The sequence below is a fragment of the Schistocerca cancellata genome, chromosome 4, assembly GCF_023864275.1.
Source record: "Schistocerca cancellata isolate TAMUIC-IGC-003103 chromosome 4, iqSchCanc2.1, whole genome shotgun sequence".
Taxonomy (NCBI): domain Eukaryota; kingdom Metazoa; phylum Arthropoda; class Insecta; order Orthoptera; family Acrididae; genus Schistocerca; species Schistocerca cancellata.
The window spans coordinates 932,882,071-932,893,473 of record NC_064629.1 but is presented as its reverse complement, the minus strand read 5'-3'; positions in this window follow the sequence as shown (position 1 = coordinate 932,893,473).

Here is an 11,403-nt window from a genome sequence, read left to right as displayed (position 1 = left end):
CTAATGGAACTTTTAACATAATTCCCTTCACTTCTCAACCCAAAATAGTCGTATGTGGAAAAAGGGCTGACTTCTGCGACATTTTGCTCATTTCAGGTTTAACAGACAGCCAGACAGTAGATGCATCTCGAAACTTTTGTATTATGTATGGGTAGAGCGCATCGTGCCAAAATACGTCGGAAAAGTATTTTCTACATTAGCTGTCGTCTGGTAGTGGCTTTTTATTCTTCTTCAAACCTTGTTTGAGAGCTTTAACTCAGAACAAGTTTTCTACATGCATGTAATCAATAAACCACAGCCGGCCGGTGTGGCCGTGCGGTTCTAGGCGCTTCAGTCTGGAACCATGTGACCGCTACGGTCGCAGGTTCGAATCCTACCTCGGGCATGCATTTGTATGATGTCCTTATGTTAGTTAGGTTTAAGTAGTTCTAAGTTCTAGAGGACTGATGACCACTGATGTTAAGTCCCATAGTGCTCAGAGCCATTTGAACCAATAAACCACATGTCCATTTTCAGACTGTTACAGATAATATCAGGGAATTCGCATGTATCGTTGATGATTAATTTCTCTCTCATGTTTACTATTGTTTTAAAAACATTAAAGGAAACCTTACGAAAATTGTGAACTGTGTTATAAGAAATGTAAGAAACCTATCCACGATAATCTTACGACGAAAGTCTGTTTTAATAAAACTGAGTATCTGTACACAAGCGTGCCTCTATCGACACGAATTGGCAAAATACTGCTCGCTTGGATTTTAATTGGGTCTGTGTTTAATTGGTATGCTGTGTCATACTCAAGAGGTATGCAAATGTGGCATTTCATAAATAAAGTTATGTATTCCTAGAAACCCAAAATTCGCTTGTCAGCAGCGGAATGAGGCGTTACATGATGTGCAGCATTGTAAGTTTTTCACCATGAGCCGAAAGTATTTTCTTGAGATTTCCTTAGCGATGTTCGACCTGACTGCGTGTAGCTCTTTCACAGAAGGGATAAAAGCGCTGCACTCTGTGAGACTGGAACTGCGAACCATAACAGACGCTTTTTCACAGGTCAGCACGTTACCACAGAGCTGGCGACGAAGTATGTGTCATAGCTTCCTCTTACGAGACCAATAGCGGCTAGAACTCGTAAACCGCTATTTGAAGGACGAGATTAGTTGCAATTTCCACGTACAACGACATTCCTGGGCTGATAACCGTAAATTTACAATCTTTTGTTACACCTCAAGCGATAATAACTCAGAGTATTCAATGCAAATGACAGGCAAAATCAAGTGAACTTTAAGGCTTAATTCCGTGCACACCAGGAAGTAACTCGTCGATCACAGAGTTGCCAAACATACATTGCCTTGTTCCAAATCTCAGTTACAGTACCAGCAGCAAGACGACGAACCGATGCGATCTTACAGCGGGCTGGGAAGTGACAATAGCTGGTGTCTCCAAGTCGCGGCTGCAACGGCTTGGAATACATAATGCGTCTGATTCGCATTTCTGTAACTAGGTTTAGGGACTGGAGCGTAGTTACTAATAATACTCAGAACTGACTGCAAACTAAGCATCATAAATCAGTAACTGTCATAGTTGTTTTTATATTTCTTTCGTAAGTGTACTCAAAACTAAGAAACTCATTCACAGACGTTTTCGTGCCTCGCCGATATTCGAGCACAACAAACAAATAAATAAAAAGAATGTGTGTGTGTGTGTGTGTGACAGAGAGAGAGAGAGAGTGAGATAAAAATCAAAAAGAATGAGAGAGAGAGAGAGTAAAAAAATGAGTTGGGAAAGTCCCTGAGATTCAAGCGCTAATAGAAAGCACAGAAACTGAAATCGTTATAGATACAGAAAGCTGGCTAAAGCCTGAAATAAGTTCTGCAGAAATTTTTACTAAGTCTCAGACGGTGTTCAGGAAAGATAGATTAGGCAGAATTGGTGGTGGAGTGTTTGTGTCTGTCAGTAGTGGTTTATCTCGTAGCGAAGTCGAAGTAGATACTCCGTGCGAATTGGTATGGGTGGAGGTTATACTTAACAGCCGAACTAAGTTAGTAATTGGTTCCTTCTACCGACCCCCAGACTCCGATGATATAGTTGCTGAACAGTTCAGAGAAAATTTGAGTCTCGTAACAAATAAATACCCCACTCATACGGTTATCGTTGGTGGGGACTTCAACCTTCCCTCCGTATGTTGGCAAAATACTTGTTCAAATCCGCTGGTAGGCAGAAAACATCTTCAGAGATTGTCCTAAATGCTTTTTCCGAAAATTATTTCGAGCAGTTAGTCCACGAACCCACGCGAATTGTAAATGGTTGCGAAAAAACACTTGACCTCATAGCCACAAACAATCCAGAGCTAATAGAGAGCATCATGACTGATACAGGGATTAGTGATCACAAGGTCGTTGTAGCTAGGCTCAATACCATTTCTTCCAAATCCACCAGAAACAAACGCAAAATAATTTTATTTAAAAAAGCGGATAAAGTGTCACTAGAAGCTTTCCTAAGAGAGAATCTCCATTCCTTCCGAACTGACTATGCAAATGTAGACGAGATGTGGCTCAAATTCAAAGATATAGTAGCAACAGCAACTGAGGGATTTATACCTCATAAATTGGTAAGAGATGGAACTGATCCCCCGTGGTACACAAAACAGGTCCGAACGCTGTTGCAGAGGCAACGGAAAAAGCATGCGAAGTTCAGAAGAACGCAAAATCCCGAAGATTGGCTAAAATTTACAGACGCGCGAAATTTGGCACGGACTTCAATGCGAGATGCCTTTAATAGGTTCCACAACGAAACATTGTCTCGAAATTTTGTAGAAAATCCGAAGAAATTCTGGTCGTATGTAAAGTACACAAGCGGCAAGACGCAGTCAATACCTTCGCTGCGCAGTGCCAATGGTACTGTTACCGACGACTGTGCCGCTAAAGCGGAGTTATTGAACGCAGTTTTCCGAAATTCCTTCACCAGGGAAGACGAATGGAATATTCCAGAATTTGAAACACGAACAGCTGCTAGCATGAGTTTCTTAGAAGTAGATACCTTAGGGGTTGCGAAGCAACTCAAATCGCTTGATACGGGCAAGTCTTCAGGTCCAGATTGTATACCGATTAGGTTCCTTTCAGATTACGCTGATACAATAGCTCCGTACTTAGCAATCATATACAACCGCTCACTCACCGATAGATCTGTACCTACAGATTGGAAAATTGCGCAGGTCGCACCAGTGTTTAAGAAGGGTAGTAGGAGTAATCCATCGAATTGCAGACCTATATCATTGACGTCGGTTTACAGTAGGGTTTTGGAGCATATACTATATTCAAACATTATTAATCACCTCGAAGGGAACGATCTATTGATACGTAATCAGCTTGGTTTCAGAAAACATCGTTCTAGTGCAACTCTTTATTCGCACGAAGTAATGGCCGCTATCGAAAGGGGATCTCAGGTTGATTCCGTATTTCTGGATTTCCGGAAAGCTTTTGACACCCTTCCTCACAAGCGACTTCTAATCAAACTGCGGACCTATGGGGTATCGTCTCAGTTGTGCGACTGGATTCGTGATTTCCTGTCAGGAAGGTCGCAGTTCGAAGTAATAGACGGCAAATCATCGAGTAAAACTGAGGTGATATCAGGTGTTCCCCAGGGAAGCGTCCTGGGACCTCTGCTGTTCCTGAACTGTATAAATGACGTGGGTGACAATCTGAGCAGTTCTCTTAGGTTGTTCGCAGATGATGCTGTAATTTACCGTCTAGTAAGGTCATCAGAAGACCAGTATCAGTTGCAAAGCGAGTTAGAAAAGATTGCTGTATGGTGTGGCAGGTGGCAGTTGACGCTAAATAACGATACGTGTGAAGTGATCCACATGAGTTCCAAAAGAAATCCGTCGGAATTCGATTACTCGATAAATAGTACAATTCTCAAGGCAGTCAATTCAACTAAGTACCTGGGTGTAAAAATTACGAACAACTTCAGTTGGAAAGACCACATAGATAATATTGTGGGGAAGGCGAGCCAAAGGTTGCGTTTCATTGGCAGGACACTTAGAAGATGCAACAAGTCCACTAAAGAGACGGCTTACACTACACTCGTTCGTCCTCTGTTAGAATATTGCTGCGCGGTGTGGGATTGACCGAGGACATCGAAAGGGTGCAAAAAAGGGCAGCTCGTTTTGTATTATCGCGTAATAGGGGAGAGAGAGTGGCAGATATGATACGCGAGTTGGGATGGAAGTCATTAAAGCAAAGACATTTTCGTCGCGGCGAGATCTATTTACGAAATTTCAGTCATCAACTTTCTCTTCCGAATGCGAAACTATTTTGTTGAGCCCAACCTACATAGGTAGGAATGATCATCAAAATAAAATAAGAGAAATCAGAGCTCGAACAGAAAGGTTTAGGTGTTCGTTTTTCCCACGCGCTGCTCGGGAGTGGAATGGTAGGGAGATAGTGTGATTGTGGTTCGATGAACCTTCTGCCAAGCACTTAATTGTGAATTGCAGAGTAATCATGTAGATGAATCATGCTATGTAAATAAATCTTTTATTAAAATGACATCTTCCACATCATTACGAAATATCGTATTCATGATCTATGAAACAAGAATTAATCTAATGTAATCTAATCTAATCATATCATATTGATGACTAGCCGTGAAGAGTCTTGAATTATCGAAGTTTTTGCCAATACCAGTAACCAAATCTAAACTTGAAAATAAAAGACCACAATTTTTGTAATAAACCGGGACTTGTGTCAAGACCTTTTCGTCCCTGTTAATTAACCACGGAAGATGTCTGATATACCTCTATTCTGAAGTAACAAAGTGTGCACACATTTAAAGATGAAGTGCGTGATGTGAAGTTCTGTGATAGAGAAACGAGCCCAACACGGTTCTTTCCCTGTCTACGGAATGCTTTTCATGTTAATATCAAACATCAATAATTACTCGTCGATTACATTAAAACTAAAGTAACTGATGAAGACGTTACTTGATAACAAAAACGCGCTGCCTTTCTTCATTTACTTGCGCCTAGAAATGGCTATCGAGTACTGCCAAACTAAAAGGCAAGAGATTTTACTGCCTTCAGATATACGTCGCTGTCAGTTCTTCCATAAGATTTGGTCGACATGAATTGTATCAAGTTGTGTATGACAGACAATGTTTTAGAAAATCAATTGTTTTCCTTTGCAATAAACAGAAAGATTTTCATTGTAAGCTATCCAAGTACAAAATCTTCGCAGTATTAGTTCAAATTTAATATCCGTAGGAAAGTATTTCACAGTTGCAAAACTCGCATCCGACTGATTGACCTTACACTTAGATGCTGACCATAAATTCTAGATCACAGTGACACCAGTTTAAGTAACCTAATGTAGCGAAGACTGTTTGCCAGTGCTCTTTCTCCCCGGAAAAAAACGCAATTCACTCATTGTGCTCATAAGTGCACTGTAACAGTAATTTCTGTGTGTATGCAATGCATACGGATCAGAATTTAGTGGTGCTCTCTCTTCCACTTCTGTATACAATATGCGTGACCTAAACGTGCCCTTTATCATTACCTGGGCAGTGCAACATCGTGCTGACAGCAGTAATGTGCTTATACTTACAACCTGACTGTTCGTTTTACCTGATTTTGTAATCATTTAAATAAAACAACATGACCTTCCACGGGGAGACATTTCGTCCCTCTTTTACTTCTCTGAAATTTGTCAGTAAGCTTTTTGCCGTCGAGCCAGCGAAATGCGGCGGAGTACGGCCGGTAAACGATTCACAAACCACGATTTAGTGCCGTTAAGACGATTTCTTTAAACATTGTCGCAGCTGAAGGAATTTAGTTTCGTCTTAAATCGTCTCAAGCAGCAATGTTCACAGTCATCTCAAATAGGAAAAAGCTCATTATCCAGGTACCAAGGTTGTAAAACAAACTTCCCACAGTTTGTGTCAGGTTGATCTTTTCGTCTGATAGCACTGCGTAAGTATTTTGTCTATGAGCTATCACAAGTAGTGTTACTGTAGCTGTGGGAATCATTGTTTGAAAACGAGTTTAACACCAGTGGGTACAGTACTGCTAAATATTCAAAATGATTATCAACCTAAGTCTGAGTTCATCCGCAAGCTGTGGCGAATTTATAATATTGAAGCTAGACTGTGTATCCTTGTCTTCCTTGAGTGGGCATTGGAAGGCGTTTACACACACGTATACCATACTATGAATACTTCGAACGCTATAGTTAACGTTGCTCTCATAAACTACTTTTGTTTTTTAATTCTTATGGGTCTTCAACGTGCAATATGTGTTGCAGATACAGTCTTAGAGCAAAAAATTGACCGTCGAGTCGTTCACGTAAGGGGTGGGCAATACAGTAGTGCTCCTCTCAGAATCCTATGTCCGGCAATATGCTCGATCTGGCAACATTGTAGACTGCGGCACTTCCCAGAGGAAGTCTTGACTTCAGTCTTAGTACGTTATTCTTGACTACGATCGTAGTCTTGAGGTAAAACGTGAGACTAACGAATACGACGTCTGGTAACTAAAAGCACACGTCGACAAAGTTTTTATCGCCCCTTTCCTCTCGGTGCTGAAGCTATGAGTGTAATTCAAGCGAATCTACAATAGATTTAGCTTTCTGTCACACTGGTAATAACAGTTTGGTCCTACAATGTTTTAGCGAAAGATTTGTTTGCCGACCATCTGCCTGTGAACACCGCATGCGTCTGAATTCTCTGGGACCCCTTTACTGCCTACCGGCGGGGGCTGAGGCACTGCATCGTCTCGCCTTTTGCCGATAACGTCTGCTCCACTCCGCACTCTCGACCATGTAAAACGCTTTAATGTTGTTGAGTGGTGACCCATAAAATCTGTCTACGATTTGTGTTTCACTCTTGATAGCAAAGGAGGCACAAAACCGTTTTTACTTGATGATTATTTTATTACACTAGAATGCAATGCACTAATGAGGCATAGAATTAATTTCATTGTTTCTTATCCAGTGCACTACAATTAAAGCGTCACATTCTGTTCTTTTTCCTCTCACGGCAGGTTCCTCAAATAATTTATTATTGTCATGGATTCATATGTCTTAGTCAAGGCACAGAGAGTAAATGCAATGTAATGTGTTTGATTTCTTTCTTTGATTCTCTATGGTAAATGGATGCAAAAGATTGTGTCAATACCTATTATAACCAGCTCTATAGCTACTCAGGCAAATTTCTTGTTTTGAGGTCTATTCCTTAATTAATGGAGACGTCAACGCTGTTGACAAAGGATATTTAAAGTATTCAACTGGATTTAAGGCGACAAAATTGCCCATATTTGAAGCTACCCAGAGAAATAGTAAGTTGCTAGAGCCGCTGTTAGCAAATGTCTGCAAGGAGTACCTAATTGCTACTGTGGAAATTTAGCATAGACGCCCTATAGTAATCAAGAGGTTCATTTCCTTCATACTTATCACCCTGGCATGTGAGTCATAAGTGAAGAACAATATTGAAATTCGTATCGCTGATGGTCGATTCGAATTTCTTCGGAGACGCTGGTATTGCGAAGCAGCTTGGCAGTCAGAAAGCCAAGGTCGATGCCCATTAACACAACTTACTGAGTCGAGCTACCAAGAGGATTTGATGTGTAAAGATTTTCTTCCGATTTCGATACAGAATTTTTTCTAGAAATTCACAGCTCCATAAAATATATCAAGCCCTATCACGTGCACACCGGCCTGTTAGTGAAAATTAACGTACATTTATAATGTCTGTTCATGTATTGCCAACAATCGCAATAGGTGTCGTTATTTCTGGTCAAACTCGCACACATCTTACTATTGGTGAGTAAGCAACTGACACTTAAACTACACTCCTGGAAATTGAAATAAGAACACCGTGAATTCATTGTCCCAGGAAGGGGAAACTTTATTGACACATTCCTGGGGTCAGATACATCACATGATCACACTGACAGAACCACAGCCACATAGACACAGGCAACAGAGCATGCACAATGTCGGCACTAGTACAGTGTATATCCACCTTTCGCAGCAATGCAGGCTGCTATTCTCCCATGGAGACGATCGTATAGATGCTGGATGTAGTCCTGTGGAACGGCTTGCCATGCCATTTCCACCTGGCGCCTCAGTTGGACCAGCGTTCGTGCTGGACGCGCAGACCGCGTGAGACGACGCTTCATCCAGTCCCAAACATGCTCAATGGGGGACAGATCCGGAGATCTTGCTGGCCAGGGTAGTTGACTTACACCTTCTAGAGCACGTTGGGTGGCACGGGCTACATGCGGACATGCATTGTCCTGTTGGAACAGCAAGTTCCCTTGCCGGTCTAGGAATGGTAGAACGATGGGTTCGATGACGGTTTGGATGTACCGTGCACTATTCAGTGTCCCCTCGACGATCACCAGTGGTGTACGGCCAGTGTAGGAGATCGCTCCCCACACCATGATGCCGGGTGTTGGCCCTGTGTGCCTCGGTCGTATGCAGTCCTGATTGTGGCGCTCACCTGCACGGCGCCAAACACGCATACGACCATCATTGACACCAAGGCAGAAGCGACTCTCATCGCTGAAGACGACACGTCTCCATTCGTCCCTCCATTCACGCCTGTCGCGACACCACTGGAGGCGGGCTGCACGATGTTGGGGCGTGAGCGGAAGACGGCCTAACTGTGTGCGGGACCGTAGCCCAACTTCATGGAGACGGTTGCGAATGGTCCTCGCCGATACCCCAGGAGCAACAGTGTCCCTAATTTGCTGGGAAGTGGCGGTGCGGTCCCCTACGGCATTGCGTAGGATCCTACGGTCTTGGCGTGCATCAGTGCGTCGCTGCGGTCCGGTCCCAGGTCGACGGCCACGTGCACCTTCCGCCGACCACTGGCGACAACACCGATGTACTGTGGAGACCTCACGCCCCACGTGTTGATTAATTCGGCGGTACGCCACCCGGCCTCCCGCATGCCCACTATACGCCCTCGCTCAAAGTCCGTCAACTGCACATACGGTTCACGTCCACGCTGTCGCGGCATGCTACCAGTGTTAAAGACTGCGATGGAGCTCCGTATGCCACGGCAAACTGGCTGACACTGACGGCGGCGGTGCACAAATGCTGCGCAGCTAGCGCCATTCGACGGCCAACACCGCGGTTCCTGGTGTGTCCGCTGTGCCGTGCGTGTGATCATTGCTTGTACAGCCCTCTCGCAGTGTCCGGAGCAAGTATGGTGGGTCTGACACACCGGTGTCAATGTGTTCTTTTTTCCATTTCCAGGAGTGTATATTCGTGGATGCACGGTAGGTGTACAGTTCGATTGTCGCTTAGGCACAAAAGTTTGTATCCTTATTTTAGATTCAAACACGTAGCAGCTGGTAAGAAAAACCGATACCAAACATTTGATTTTACTTAGTTAACAATCCGATTACGTGTTGGGTTCGTATCTCCGTCACAGAACTTCACATCATGCACTTCATTTTTAAATGTGTGCACAATTTGTTACGTCAGAATAGACGTATATCAGACATCTTTCGTGGTTAGTTAACAGGGACGAAAGGGTCTTGATAGGAGTCCCACTTTATTACAAAAACTGCTGTCTTTTATTTTCAAGTTTAGATTTGGTTACTGGTATTGGCAAAAACTTCGAGAATTCATGAATCTTCGTGGCTAGTTATCAATATGATATGATCAGATTAGATTACATTACATTAATTCTTGTTTCATAGATCATGAATACGGTATTTCGTAATGATGTGGAACCTGTCATTTTAATGAATGATGTCTTTACATACCATGATTCAATTCCTTTACAATTCTTTACCCTCTCTCTTTCTTTTTAATTTTTATCTCTCTCTCTCTCTCTCTGTTTCACACACACACACACACACACACACACACACACACACACACATATTCTTTTTTATTTTTATTTGTTTGTTGTGCTCGACTATCGGCGAGGCACGAAAACGTCTGTGAATGAGTTTCTTAGTTTTAAGTACACTTACGAAAGAAATATAAAAACAACTATGACAGTTACTGATTTATGATGCTTAGTTTGCAGTCAGTTCTGAGTATTATTAGTAACTACGCTCCAGTCCCTAAACCTAGTTACAGAAATGCGAATCAGACGCATTACGTATTCCAAGCCGTTGCAGCCGCGACTTGGAGACACCAGCTATTGTCACTTCCCAGCCCGCTGTAAGATCGCATCGGTTCGTCGTCTTGCTGCTGGTACTGTAACTGAGATTTGGCAACAAGGCAATGTATGTTTGGCAACTCTGTGATCGACGAGTTACTCCCTGGTGTGCACGGAATTAAGCCTTAAAGTTCACTTGATTTTGCCTGTCATTTGCATTGAATACTCTGAGTTATTATCGCTTGAGGTGTAACAAAAGATTGTAAATTTACGGTTATCAGCCCAGGAATGTCGTTGTACGTGGAAATTGCAACTAATCTCGTCCTTCAAATAGCGGTTTACGAGTTCTAGCCGCTATTGGTCTCGTAAGAGGAAGCTATGACACATACTTCGTCGCCAGCTCTGTGGTAACGTGCTGACCTGTGAAAAAGCGTCTGTTATGGTTCGCAGTTCCAGTCTCACAGAGTGCAGCGCTTTTATCCCTTCTGTGAAAGAGCTACACGCAGTCAGGTCGAACATCGCTAAGGAAATCTCAAGAAAATACTTTCGGCTCATGGTGAAAAACTTACAATGCTGCACATCATGTAACGCCTCATTCCGCTGCTGACAAGCGAATTTTGGGTTTCTAGGAATACATAACTTTATTTATGAAATGCCACATTTGCATACCTCTTGAGTATGACACAGCATACCAATTAAACACAGACCCAATTAAAATCCAAGCGAGCAGTATTTTGCCAATTCGTGTCGATAGAGGCACGCTTGTGTACAGATACTCAGTTTTATTAAAACAGACTTTCGTCGTAAGATTATCGTGGATAGGTTTCTTACATTTCTTATAACACAGTTCACAATTTTCGTAAGGTTTCCTTTAATGTTTTTAAAACAATAGTAAACATGAGAGAGAAATTAATCATCAACGATACATGCGAATTCCCTGATATTATCTGTAACAGTCTGAAAATGCACATGTGGTTTATTGGTTCAAATGGCTCTGAGCACTATGGGACTTAACATCAGTGGTCATCAGTCCTCTAGAACTTAGAACTACTTAAACCTAACTAACCAAAGGACATCACACAAATCCATTCCCGAGGTAGGATTCGAACCTGCGACTGTAGAGGTCACATGGTTCCAGACTGAATCGCCTAGAACCGCACGGCCACACCGGCCGGCTGTGGTTTATTGATTACATGCATGTAGAAAACTTGTTCTGAGTTAAAGCTCTCAAACAAGGTTTGAAGAAGAGTAAAATGCTACTACAAGACGACAGCTAATGTAGAATAT